Source organism: Gastrolobium bilobum, unplaced genomic scaffold (assembly GCF_033153095.1).
Source record: "Gastrolobium bilobum isolate Gb01-03AN ecotype WA unplaced genomic scaffold, APGP_CSIRO_Gbil_v1 utg14255, whole genome shotgun sequence".
Taxonomy (NCBI): Eukaryota; Viridiplantae; Streptophyta; class Magnoliopsida; order Fabales; family Fabaceae; genus Gastrolobium; species Gastrolobium bilobum.
In genome coordinates, this window is record NW_026899520.1 from 29,005 (window position 1) to 40,567 (window position 11,563).

Genomic DNA, 11,563 nt, shown 5'->3' on the forward strand with positions numbered 1-11,563 from the left:
ACAAAGAAAGGGCAAAACAGTAATTAGCCATGCACACAACCCTAGGAAGATAAAATTGAGTAGAAGGTCTCAGATGATAAAAAGAACCCTGGAAATGGATTCAGAACGAAAAATCGAGTGGATAGGCAAATTTGGGAAAAATTGATGAATAGTGATTTTTCCAGTGTAAAAATGCTGCGGTATAATTGTACCGATAAGCGTGAAATTTTTATCATTATTTTTAGGAAACAAAAATATGACATAAACGAGAAAAATACATAGGTAAGGAATTTGTGGTTGAAATTAGTGATTGATTAAAGTTAAATCGCGTGTAGGACCCACCTATGGCTTAAGTGACTTAAAAGTCACATTTACATGACACATTCTCTCTCCTCTTCTCCCTTCTTCCCCGTGGATCAGCCCTCCCCCTTCCATTTTCGTTTTTTTTATTTGTTTTGTTTGATTTCTTCATAACTTCATCAATTCTTAACCGAATCGGACGATTCTTGTGTTGAAATTCGATGGAAATCACCATCCGAACCCGTTCCACCGATTAGTTTCCCTTGAAACCCTCTCTATGGTGAGAAAAGAGCCATATACAGCCACGAAATTCTTAGGATTTTTGTGATTTTGGGGTTGATTTCTTGAGCCATTGCTTGTGGAGTTCTAGGAGGAGTCTTGTGACGTAATTGTGGGTAAGTTTCAACACCCCTCATGGATTGATTTGAAGATTTATTTTCGAATTTGTTTATGAACCCTAAAGAGGGCTTGTTTGATTTGTGATGTTAGAGAGCTCAAATAGAAAATGTGTATTAGATGATAATGTCTTAGAATGATGTGTTAGAGCTAGAAATGCCATGAAAATTATTGGTGAAAAATATGATTTTGTAACTTAGAAAATTTTGAGGTTGTCATGACTTTGAATTTTGAAAATGTGTTAGGATTGTATTGGTGAGTTGTTGTATGATTATATGTTGATATAATGGGATTGTATGAGGTGTGGAATGGTTAAAATTGGGTGAAAATTCCTTGGAATGGATTATGTGCAATTCGGCCTTTAAAGGGAAATTAAGGAATGGATGTTGTTGGAAATTATTTGAGTGATGTATGATGTGCTAAATGGTACTTAGATGGGTTGTGTGGTGGTTTAAAGGTTGTAGAATCAATGAAAAATGATTGAAGGTGTTAATTGCCATAAAGGATCCTAGAGTAAAATATTAGGCAAAACATTGTTTAAAAGACGTAAAGTGAAAAATGACACTTGGTATGGCCTTTTGGCAACCTGTGGAAGTATAATAAAATGAGAAAGAAAATTTAGAAAAATAATTTGTGAAATAAGCCTTAAGAGGCCGAACCTACAAGGTGTAGGAGTGAAATTTGACGTTTTTTGTATTTTGATGGAATTGCCGTGTACTGACGATTCGTACATGGTTACTGTAGGTTGTCGTACGTCGATTTGAACACCGAACCGTGAGTCGGTGGATTGCCCTTGGTCCTGGACCAAGTGGGATTGAGGTAAGTGGTTGAATCATGCTTGTATTGTTGTAAATTGCATGCATTCGTATGAGTTTTGAGTAATTGGGAACGTCCTATGTGTAGGCGTTCTGTTGAGTAACAAACTTGGAACCTAAGCTGCTGTGGAGCTAAGTGGAGTAACATATTGAGGTAACCTCTTGGTACTGGGGCTTGTTCCCCTTTTCTGTTCCACCTTGCCAGTTGATGGCAACGGTAGGAAGTGTGTATGAATAGTACAGAACATATGAGCATGCATGCATTATTGCTATGGGTACTGCGGTACCGAGTCTCTGGCCAGTAGACAGTTTTAATAGCCTTCGGGCAGTTTCGGACTTCCGCTGGATAGGTCTCCAGGAGGGAGTTCCAGTTGACTGCGTGTCATGGTGTGTGATCCGGGTAGGAGCACACTAGGAATGTCTTTGGCGTTTTGGATGGTTTGGGCATCATGGTTGTGGTTTCTGTGAACACACCTTGGATGATACCCATAGGCTTATATATGCCCAGGGCGTACGTGGAATTGGGGTTACCATCCCGTATCGTCGTAGTTTGTATCTTTATATTCCCCATTTCTCTAAATCCATTGCTTTATCCCGTTTTCAAAGTGGTTGTTTTATTCTATTGATATGCATCGAAGTGAACCATTGGGTGGAGTTTTCTCCAGAACCTCTTGGTTACTGAGATATATTCGTATATCTCACCCCGTCTCGGGGCATTTATTTCAGGAGGTAGCAGTGGAGCCAGAGCAGCGGGCAAGAGGCCCGCAGAGTGAGCAGTGGAGTGCTTCATATTTTGCATTTTGTTGGCCGTGTGGCCTAGGCTAGACTTAGGGCATGAACATCTCATATGTATGTGGGATGAGCTTCATTAGCATATTTGTTCATGCCATTTTGCCTAAGTCTAGTAGTTATGTATTTGGTTATGTTGTCATTTGAATTTAAGTTGTAATATTGGAAGAATGTAAGTTGAAGTTTAAGTTTCAAGTTGTAAGATGTAAAGCAATATTGTAATCGTATTGATGCATGACTATTTATGATGGAAGGGCCTTAGGCCTATTTTAGGGTATGATTACATGTATGATGAAAATATGCATGAAAAAGGTATTAGTGATTGCAACTACTTAAGGATGATTAATATGAACTATATGCCTAATAACTATAAACTGGATTGGGTTGTAAGTGCCCCAAGGCGTTATTGGTCCTTGTGTGTGCCACCCATTGGATTATTACTGTATTATCATGTGATTATTAGGTACATTTGAGGTTTAAATGATTTTTACAAATTTGGGATTATTGAAAAAACAAAGGAAACTCTGGCGAATTTTCTGTAGAATTGGCAGATTTTAGGCAAACTTCGGGAGAGCATATCTCCCTCCATAGAGGTCCAATAGGGACGTGCCATACGCCATTTTGAAGGTTGATATGTCCTCTACCTTGTGTCAAAATTTGAGGCAAATCTGGGTTGATCTTCGGCCTGAAAAAAATGGAGAAACACGGACTGCTCATGTGCCACTGCACCTGAGGCAGATTCTGGACCGGATTTGGGAAATTAATTTCCGCTTCGTTTCTCAGTCAAATTAAGCGTGTGATATATCAAAATGAAGTTTGAGATGTCTAGTTTGTAGGATAAAAATTTGAGAGCAAATGGATGAGTGGATTGAGTGCAGAAATTCGAGTAATGTGTGTGGTTTGGGGCTGTTTTTGGGGTTGTTTGGCTATTTGCTTATCCAACTTCTAACGGCGATAACCGGAGCAAATGAGCTCCGAATTGAGCGTATGATAGCTTGTTGAAAAGGGAATTAAGTAAGACAAAGATATAATCTGAGAAGAGAGTTTGGCTACGAACGGTGTGGTCGCAGAAAAATTAAGGGTGAAACATGTCCGAATTGGTAAAAACGTAAAGATTGGAAATTGGCTAAGTGGGTTTATGGGAACCCCTTAGTAACTTATGATAAGTAATGTAAGTTATAAAAATAGTTTAAATAAGTCTTCCGCAAGAGTTTACGGTTACGGTCACAGCTTTTAATTATTACGCTTTTTATGTGTTAAATGCTCGCGTAATAATCGGAAAAAGTTTATTCGCATTTTTATAAATGAATTGCTGTGATTGTAACTGCGCTTAATATCATAATTAATGTTAACAATACCGGTGTACAACGGGCTGTTACATTTTATGGTATCAGAGCAGTTTTGTTAGGGAACTCTGATAGTGTATAGTTGTGTTTTGTGTTGCATGGTTGTATGTAGATTCTTATCGATTACTGCATATGTGATTCCTTAGTGTGGGTCTGATCATCCCATTCCTTTGTGTTACATGCGTGGTCATCGTAAGAAGCCTGCGTGGCAACCCTGGAGCACTGAATGTAAGTCCTTAGCCTGATGTTGTGGATGCAGTGTTGACTGCTCCATGGACAAGAGATGGCAGTAAGTAAAATACGAATATTAGAGGACTTAAGGGAAAACAGACTTAAATATTTTGTCTGACTTTTAATGAAAGTTAAAAGAAAATTGTATTATAAGTAAAAGTTGTAAACAAATCTATGGTATGTACGGTAGTAGCAGAGGCGAGCTTTGTAGTACTGTGAATAATAAATATATAATTGAGATGAGTTATAGTGAAAAGATAGTATCGGTAAAACTTCCAAGTATATGTGTAGTATAGTATGTACAAGTGAACTTGGTGAATAGACTTCATCAAGGTGAGAGATTTAGAACCTGAGGGATTATTGAGAAATGAGAACAGATATGCTTAGTTACGAGTTAGAATAAGTTATGTTTGACTAGAAGTTATATGTCCCTGATAGATGGTGTACACTTGAATGAATTGGGATGGTTAATGTAGAGAAATAAATGGAATATTTGATATCAGATCCTAAGGGATTGAAAATTTAAAAATTTGTCATGTTAGTGAAGTGTTAAATTGAGAGACATTGAAATATGGCATTGAAATCCATAAGGAATTAGTACTGAGTAAACATAGGTGAGATGAAATAATTATGAAGTATGAGTAAAAGGAAGAAACTGAGAAAATCGCCATGGATGGCATAAGATAAATGTACAATAAAGTTGTGTATTGTATTATCAGTGCAAGGACTGGTGTACAATAAAGTGGTGTATTGTATTATCAGTGCAAGGACTGATGTACAATAAAGTTGTGTATTGTATGATCAGTGCAAGGACTGATATACAGAAAATTGTGAATTGTATCATCAGTGCAAGGACTGATGTACAATAAATTGTGTATTGTGTGATCAGTGCAAGGACTGATATACACAAAATTGTGAATTGTATCATCAGTGCAAGGACTGATGTACAATAAATTGTGTATTGTATGATCAGTGCAAGGACTGATATACAGAAAATTGTGAATTGTATCATCAGTGCAAGGACTGATGTACAATAAATTGTGTATTGTATGATCAGTGCAAGGATTGATATTCAGAAAATTGTGAATTGTATTATCAGTGCAAGGACTGATGTACAATAAATTGTGTATTGTATGATCAGTGCAAGGATTGATATTCAGAAAATTGTGAATTGTATTATCAGTGCAAGGACTGATGTACAATAAAGTTGTGTATTGTATTATCAGTGCAAGGACTGAGGTACAATAAAGTGGTGTATTGTATTATCAGTGCAAGGACTGATGTACAATAAAAATTGTGAATTGTATCATCAGTGCAAGGACTGATGTACAATAAATTATGTATTGTATGATCAGTGCAAGGACTGATATATAGAAAATTGTGAATTGTATCATTAGTGCAAGGACTGATGTACAATAAAATTATAAATTGTGTTAATGATGCACTTAGTTCTATATGATTTGAACAGTAACATGACAGAATAAACTATTAAGAGTTAGGGAATGTGTACGAGATTGTGAAGAGAATATGAATTATTATAATACTGACTATGTTATAAACCAGGTCTGAGGATTAACCAAGAGGAAAGTAAACTATCGGTGGGGAGAATCAAACGAGGAAGTATAATGTATTTACTTATATGTAATATGTGTATATTATACCACTACTACTATTATCATTGGGGGTAGCCCCATGTGAATATACCAAAGATATTCTGCCGTTATATACGAACGTGATACGGACACCAAATAGAATGGGTCCATGTGTGATCTGGTGTGTACTGGGTACACGTTGGTTGTTATATACAGATGTATTATGAATATAAGTTTTCTCTGTGCACTGGGTGCATGTGGTACGACATGATATTATGGATATCTCTGTGTGGCTTATGTGCCAGGAGGGTATGGTTATCTCCGTGTGGATTACGTTCCCGGAGACAATTATTATCTTATATGAGTAATGGGAGACGAGGAAGTGTTCCGCATTGATGTGACTGTTAGTATAGTTGAGTTGATTTATATAAATGCACAAATAAGAAACGTTGGGAATGCTAATAGAATAGGATCAGCAGGTGGTAGGTTATCATTACTGCATGGATCATATGGGTGAATTCTCTAATCGGTGGGTCATTACATCTGGGGCCCTGAGGACAGCAAGAGCTTGAGCGGTTAAACCTGAGAATGTTTTTACCCACTGCATTGGGAGAGTTTTGCCATGTGATTAACGCAAAGTGTGAGGTCATATATTAGTGAGTGGACAATAATATGTCAAATTTGGATATAAGATGTGAGGCATAGTGCGTAAGAGTTTCGAAGTGTGATATTGAAGCACACTATTGTGGGTGTAAAGTAAGTTTGATGTTGTTTTGGTTAGGTACTGATGATGTATGGTCGAGTGCCTGGGGTAGCTTTGAATATTCCGAGAGATTGGTATACCAACCGATGGCGAATTGTAGAAGTAATGGCAATGATGGATTTAGTTTCATATGACCTGATAATTAAGTTTCAAAAAAAAAAAATTCCTGGAGGATGGGACTTGTATGTGAAAGATATGGCATTTTCGAAGGGTCCATCAGGTAATAGTGAAATGGGTTTGGAAATTGATTTGCCAATGTGTGGTGGAAGTTAGTAAAGCGGTGAGGTTATAGTATTTTAAAGTGGACATCCATGATAAAAATGTCGATAATGAGGAAGTGGGGGTATAAATGAATGAAAAATGATGTTGAATCTATAATATTGTTACAGAATGATGAGTAAAAATGGTTACTTGGTGAAAACCTTAGGCATAAGACCTTTGATACGAAAGGCATTGTTGGATGTTGAGTTTAGGCTCTGAGAGGGCTAAATGGATAAAGTTTAAATGGTTAAGTGATAAACAGATTAACAGGGAGTGTAAGTTATAAATGTGATGTTGTAGGTGAAAATATTCACGAATGGAATTGTGGGAAAAGACCTGGAAATGACTGACAGGGAGTATGAGCTGTTGTGAGGATTGTTAGCTTCGTGTCCCAAAGAGAAAGACATAGTGGTGATCATCTAAGAAGGTATGGAGACACGAGACAAAGTAAAGTAAAGTAAAGTATGTAAAAATGAAATGTAAGGCGAGTTGGGATTAGTCGGATGCTATTGCATGCCATTGAAACTAGAAGATATGCGCTTGTGGGCAAGCCAAGAAAGCAACGAAATGGTAAGGTTAGTAACATCAGTGAAAAAGACTGGTACAAAAGAGATGTGGGGTATTGTTGAAACAACACGGACAACGAAAATAGTCAAGTACTAAAGAAAGTGGGAGTTGGAAATACTCCAGGAATAATTAGTAAGTATACATGAGAACAATTGGGGCCTATTATGAAAACGATTAGATGCTTTTGAGAATGACCTTGGGTCAGAAAGATAGATAGAGATGAGAATGAGGTGAATTGATACCAATAAATTTGTAATATGGTTATGTTATTACCTAAAAATCAGCGGAAGTGAAACGGTAAACCAGAGAAAGTTTAAGGTATTGTGAATTAAAAGGTCACAGAACCATAAGAGACGAGTAATTGTGAAGGATCAAAGGATAATGAGTATCATAAAAAGGAGATCATGCTTGTGATAAAAGTAATATGGTAAAGATACACACTTGAGGATGCTACTTGGGAGCTGGAGGATGAGACTCTCCGGCTGTGTCCTGAGTTAGCGGATGATATGAGTTAATTTTGCGGACAAAATTCTAAAAGGTGGGGTGATTATAACACCTCGCATTTCTAAGTTTAAATATTAAAATATTAAATGAGAATTAAAGAGAAGGATTAGTGAAAATCCTGAGTATAAGGCCAAAATACAAAGAAAGGGCAAAACAGTAATTAGCCATGCACACAACCCTAGGAAGATAACATTGAGTAGAAGGTCTCAGATGATAAAAAGAACCCTGGAAATGGATTCAGAACGAAAAATCGAGTGGATAGGCAAATTTGGGAAAAATTGATGAATAGTGATTTTTCCAGTGTAAAAATGCTGCGGTATAATTGTACCGATAAGCGTGAAATTTTTATCAGTATTTTTAGGAAACAAAAATATGCCATAAACGAAAAAAATACATAGGTAAGGAATTTGTGGTTGAAATTAGTGATTGATTAAAGTTAAATCGCGTGTAGGACCCACCTATGGCTTAAGTGACTTAAAAGTCACATTTACATGACACATTCTCTCTCCTCTTCTCCCTTCTTCCCCGTGGATCAGCCCTCCCCCTTCCATTTTCGTTTTTTTTATTTGTTTTGTTTGATTTCTTCATAACTTCATCAATTCTTAACCGAATCGGACGATTCTTGTGTTGAAATTCGATGGAAATCACCATCCGAACCCGTTCAATCGATTAGTTTCCCTTGAAACCCTCTCTATGGTGAGAAAAGAGCCATATACAGCCACTAAATTCTTAGGATTTTTGTGATTTTGGGGTTGATTTCTTGAGCCATTGCTTGTGGAGTTCTAGGAGGAGTCTTGTGACGTAATTGTGGGTAAGTTTCAACACCCCTCATGGATTGATTTGAAGATTTATTTTCGAATTTGTTTATGAACCCTAAAGAGGGCTTGTTTGATTTGTGATGTTAGAGAGCTCAAATAGAAAATGTGTATTAGATGATAATGTCTTAGAATGATGTGTTAGAGCTAGAAATGCCATGAAAATTATTGGTGAAAAATATGATTTTGTAACTTAGAAAATTTTGAGGTTGTCATGACTTTGAATTTTGAAAATGTGTTAGGATTGTATTGGTGAGTTGGTGTATGATTATATGTTGATATAATGGGATTTTATGAGGTGTGGAATGGTTAAAATTGGGTGAAAATTCCTTGGAATGGATTATGTGCAATTCGGCCTTTAAAGGGAAATTAAGGAATGGATGTTGTTGGAAATTATTTGAGTGATGTATGATGTGCTAAATGGTACTTAGATGGGTTGTGTGGTGGTTTAAAGGTTGTAGAATCAATGAAAAATGATTGAAGGTGTTAATTGCCATAAAGGATCCTAGAGTAAAATATTAGGCAAAACATTGTTTAAAAGACGTAAAGTGAAAAATGACACTTGGTATGGCCTTTTGGCAACCTGTGGAAGTATAATAAAATGAGAAAGAAAATTTAGAAAAATAATTTGTGAAATAAGCCTTAAGAGGCCGAACCTACAAGGTGTAGGAGTGAAATTTGACGTTTTTTGTATTTTGATGGAATTGCCGTGTACTGACGATTCGTACATGGTTACTGTAGGTTGTCGTACGTCGATTCGAACACCGAACCGTGAGTCGGTGGATTGCCCTTGGTCCTGGACCAAGTGGGATTGAGGTAAGTGGTTGAATCATGCTTGTATTGTTGTAAATTGCATGCATTCGTATGAGTTTTGAGTAATTGGGAACGTCCTATGTGTAGGCGTTCTGTTGAGTAACAAACTTGGAACCTAAGCTGCTGTGGAGCTAAGTGGAGTAACATATTGAGGTAACCTCTTGGTACTGGGGCTTGTTCCCCTTTTCTGTTCCACCTTGCCAGTTGATGACAACAGAAGGAAGTGTGTATGAATAGTATAGAACACGTGAGCATGCATGCATTATTGCTATGGGTACTGCGGTACCGAGTCTCTGGCCAGTAGACAGTTTTATTAGCCTTCGGGCAGTTTCGGACTTCCGCTGGATAGGTCTCCAGGAGGGAGTTCCAGTTGACTGCGTGTCATGGTGTGTGATCCGGGTAGGAGCACACTAGGAATGTCTTTGGCATTTTGGATGGTTTGGGCATCATGGTTGTGGTTTCTGTGAACACACCTTGGATGATACCCATAGGCTTATATATGCCCAGGGCGTACGTGGAATTGGGGTTACCATCCCGTATCGTCGTAGTTTGTATCTTTATATTCCCCATTTCTCTAAATCCATTGCTTTATCCCGTTTTCAAAGTGGTTGTTTTATTCTATTGATATGCATCGAAGTGAACCATTGGGTGGAGTTTTCTCCAGAACCTCTTGGTTACTGAGATATATTCGTATATCTCACCCCGTCTCGGGGCATTTATTTCAGGAGGTAGCAGTGGAGCCAGAGCAGCGGGCAAGAGGCCCGCAGAGTGAGCAGTGGAGTGCTTCATATTTTGCATTTTCTTGGCCGTGTGGCCTAGGCTAGACTTAGGGCATGAACATCTCATATGTATGTGGGATGAGCTTCATTAGCATATTTGTTCATGCCATTTTGCCTAAGTCTAGTAGTTATGTATTTGGTTATGTTGTCATTTGAATTTAAGTTGTAATATTGGAAGAATGTAAGTTGAAGTTTAAGTTTCAAGTTGTAAGATGTAAAGCAATATTGTAATCGTATTGATGCATGACTATTTATGATGGAAGGGCCTTAGGCCTATTTTAGGGTATGATTACATGTATGATGAAAATATGCATGAAAAAGGTATTAGTGATTGCAACTACTTAAGGATGATTAATATGAACTATATGCCTAATAACTATAAACTGGATTGGGTTGTAAGTGCCCCAAGGCGTTATTGGTCCTTGTGTGTGCCACCCATTGGATTATTACTGTATTATCATGTGATTATTAGGTACATTTGAGGTTTAAATGATTTTTACAAATTTGGGATTATTGAAAAAACAAAGGAAACTCTGGCGAATTTTCTGTAGAATTGGTAGATTTTAGGCAAACTTTGGGAGAGCATATCTCCTTCCATAGAGGTCCAATAGGGACATGCCATACGCCATTTTGAAGGTTGAGATGTCCTCTACCTTGTGACAAAATTTGAGGAAAATCTGGGTTGATCTTCGGCCTGAAAAAAATGGAGAAACACGGACTGCTCATGTGCCACTGCACCTGAGGCAGATTCTGGACCGGATTTGGGAAATTAATTTCCGCTTCGTTTCTCAGTCAAATTAAGCGTGTGATATATCAAAATGAAGTTTGAGATGTCTAGTTTGTAGGATAAAAATTTGAGAGCAAATGGATGAGTGTATTGAGTGCAGAAATTCGAGTAATGTGTGTGGTTTGGGGCTGTTTTTGGGGTTGTTTGGCTATTTGCTTATCCAACTTCTAACGTCGATAACCGGAGCAAATGAGCTCCGAATTGAGCGTATGATAGCTTGTTGAAAAGGGAATTAAGTAAGACAAAGATATAATCTGAGAAGAGAGTTTGGCTACGAACGGTGTGGTCGCAGAAAAATTAAGGGTGAAACATGTCCGAATTGGTAAAAACGTAAAGATTGGAAATTGGCTAAGTGGGTTTATGGGAACCCCTTAGTAACTTATGATAAGTAATGTAAGTTATAAAAATAGTTTAAATAAGTCTTCCGCAAGAGTTTACGGTTACGGTCACAGCTTTTAATTATTACGCTTTTTATGTGTTAAATGCTCGCGTAATAATCGGAAAAAGTTTATTCGCATTTTTATAAATGAATTGCTGTGATTGTAACTGCGCTTAATATCATAATTAATGTTAACAATACCGGTGTACAACGGGCTGTTACACATCTCTTTACCTGTAATTTTGATTTTGTCTATATCTTCATCATATCGCTTTATCACGTTTGCATTATTTTGTTTCATATATCTTCATTTTTATTTGCCTTGTTATTTATCACGCTTTTTGCACAAATCCCATAAAATATGTATTCTCAGAAAATAAATAAATAAAGATTAATATTATTTTCACATAATAGTAAATTAGACCAACTCATAATGAACAAGTATTT

General features: G+C 37.1%; 1 long non-coding RNA gene across 1 annotated transcript; it reads left to right on the forward strand.

The window, feature by feature from the left end:
* Positions 1–394: 394 nt before the first annotated feature.
* LOC133290919 (uncharacterized) lies at positions 395–9,175 on the forward strand. Its single transcript, XR_009748749.1, has 4 exons — positions 395–674; positions 1,420–1,494; positions 1,579–1,644; positions 9,100–9,175. It is a non-coding gene; the product is annotated as an uncharacterized LOC133290919 (long non-coding RNA).
* The last annotated feature ends 2,388 nt before the right edge of the window (positions 9,176–11,563 follow it).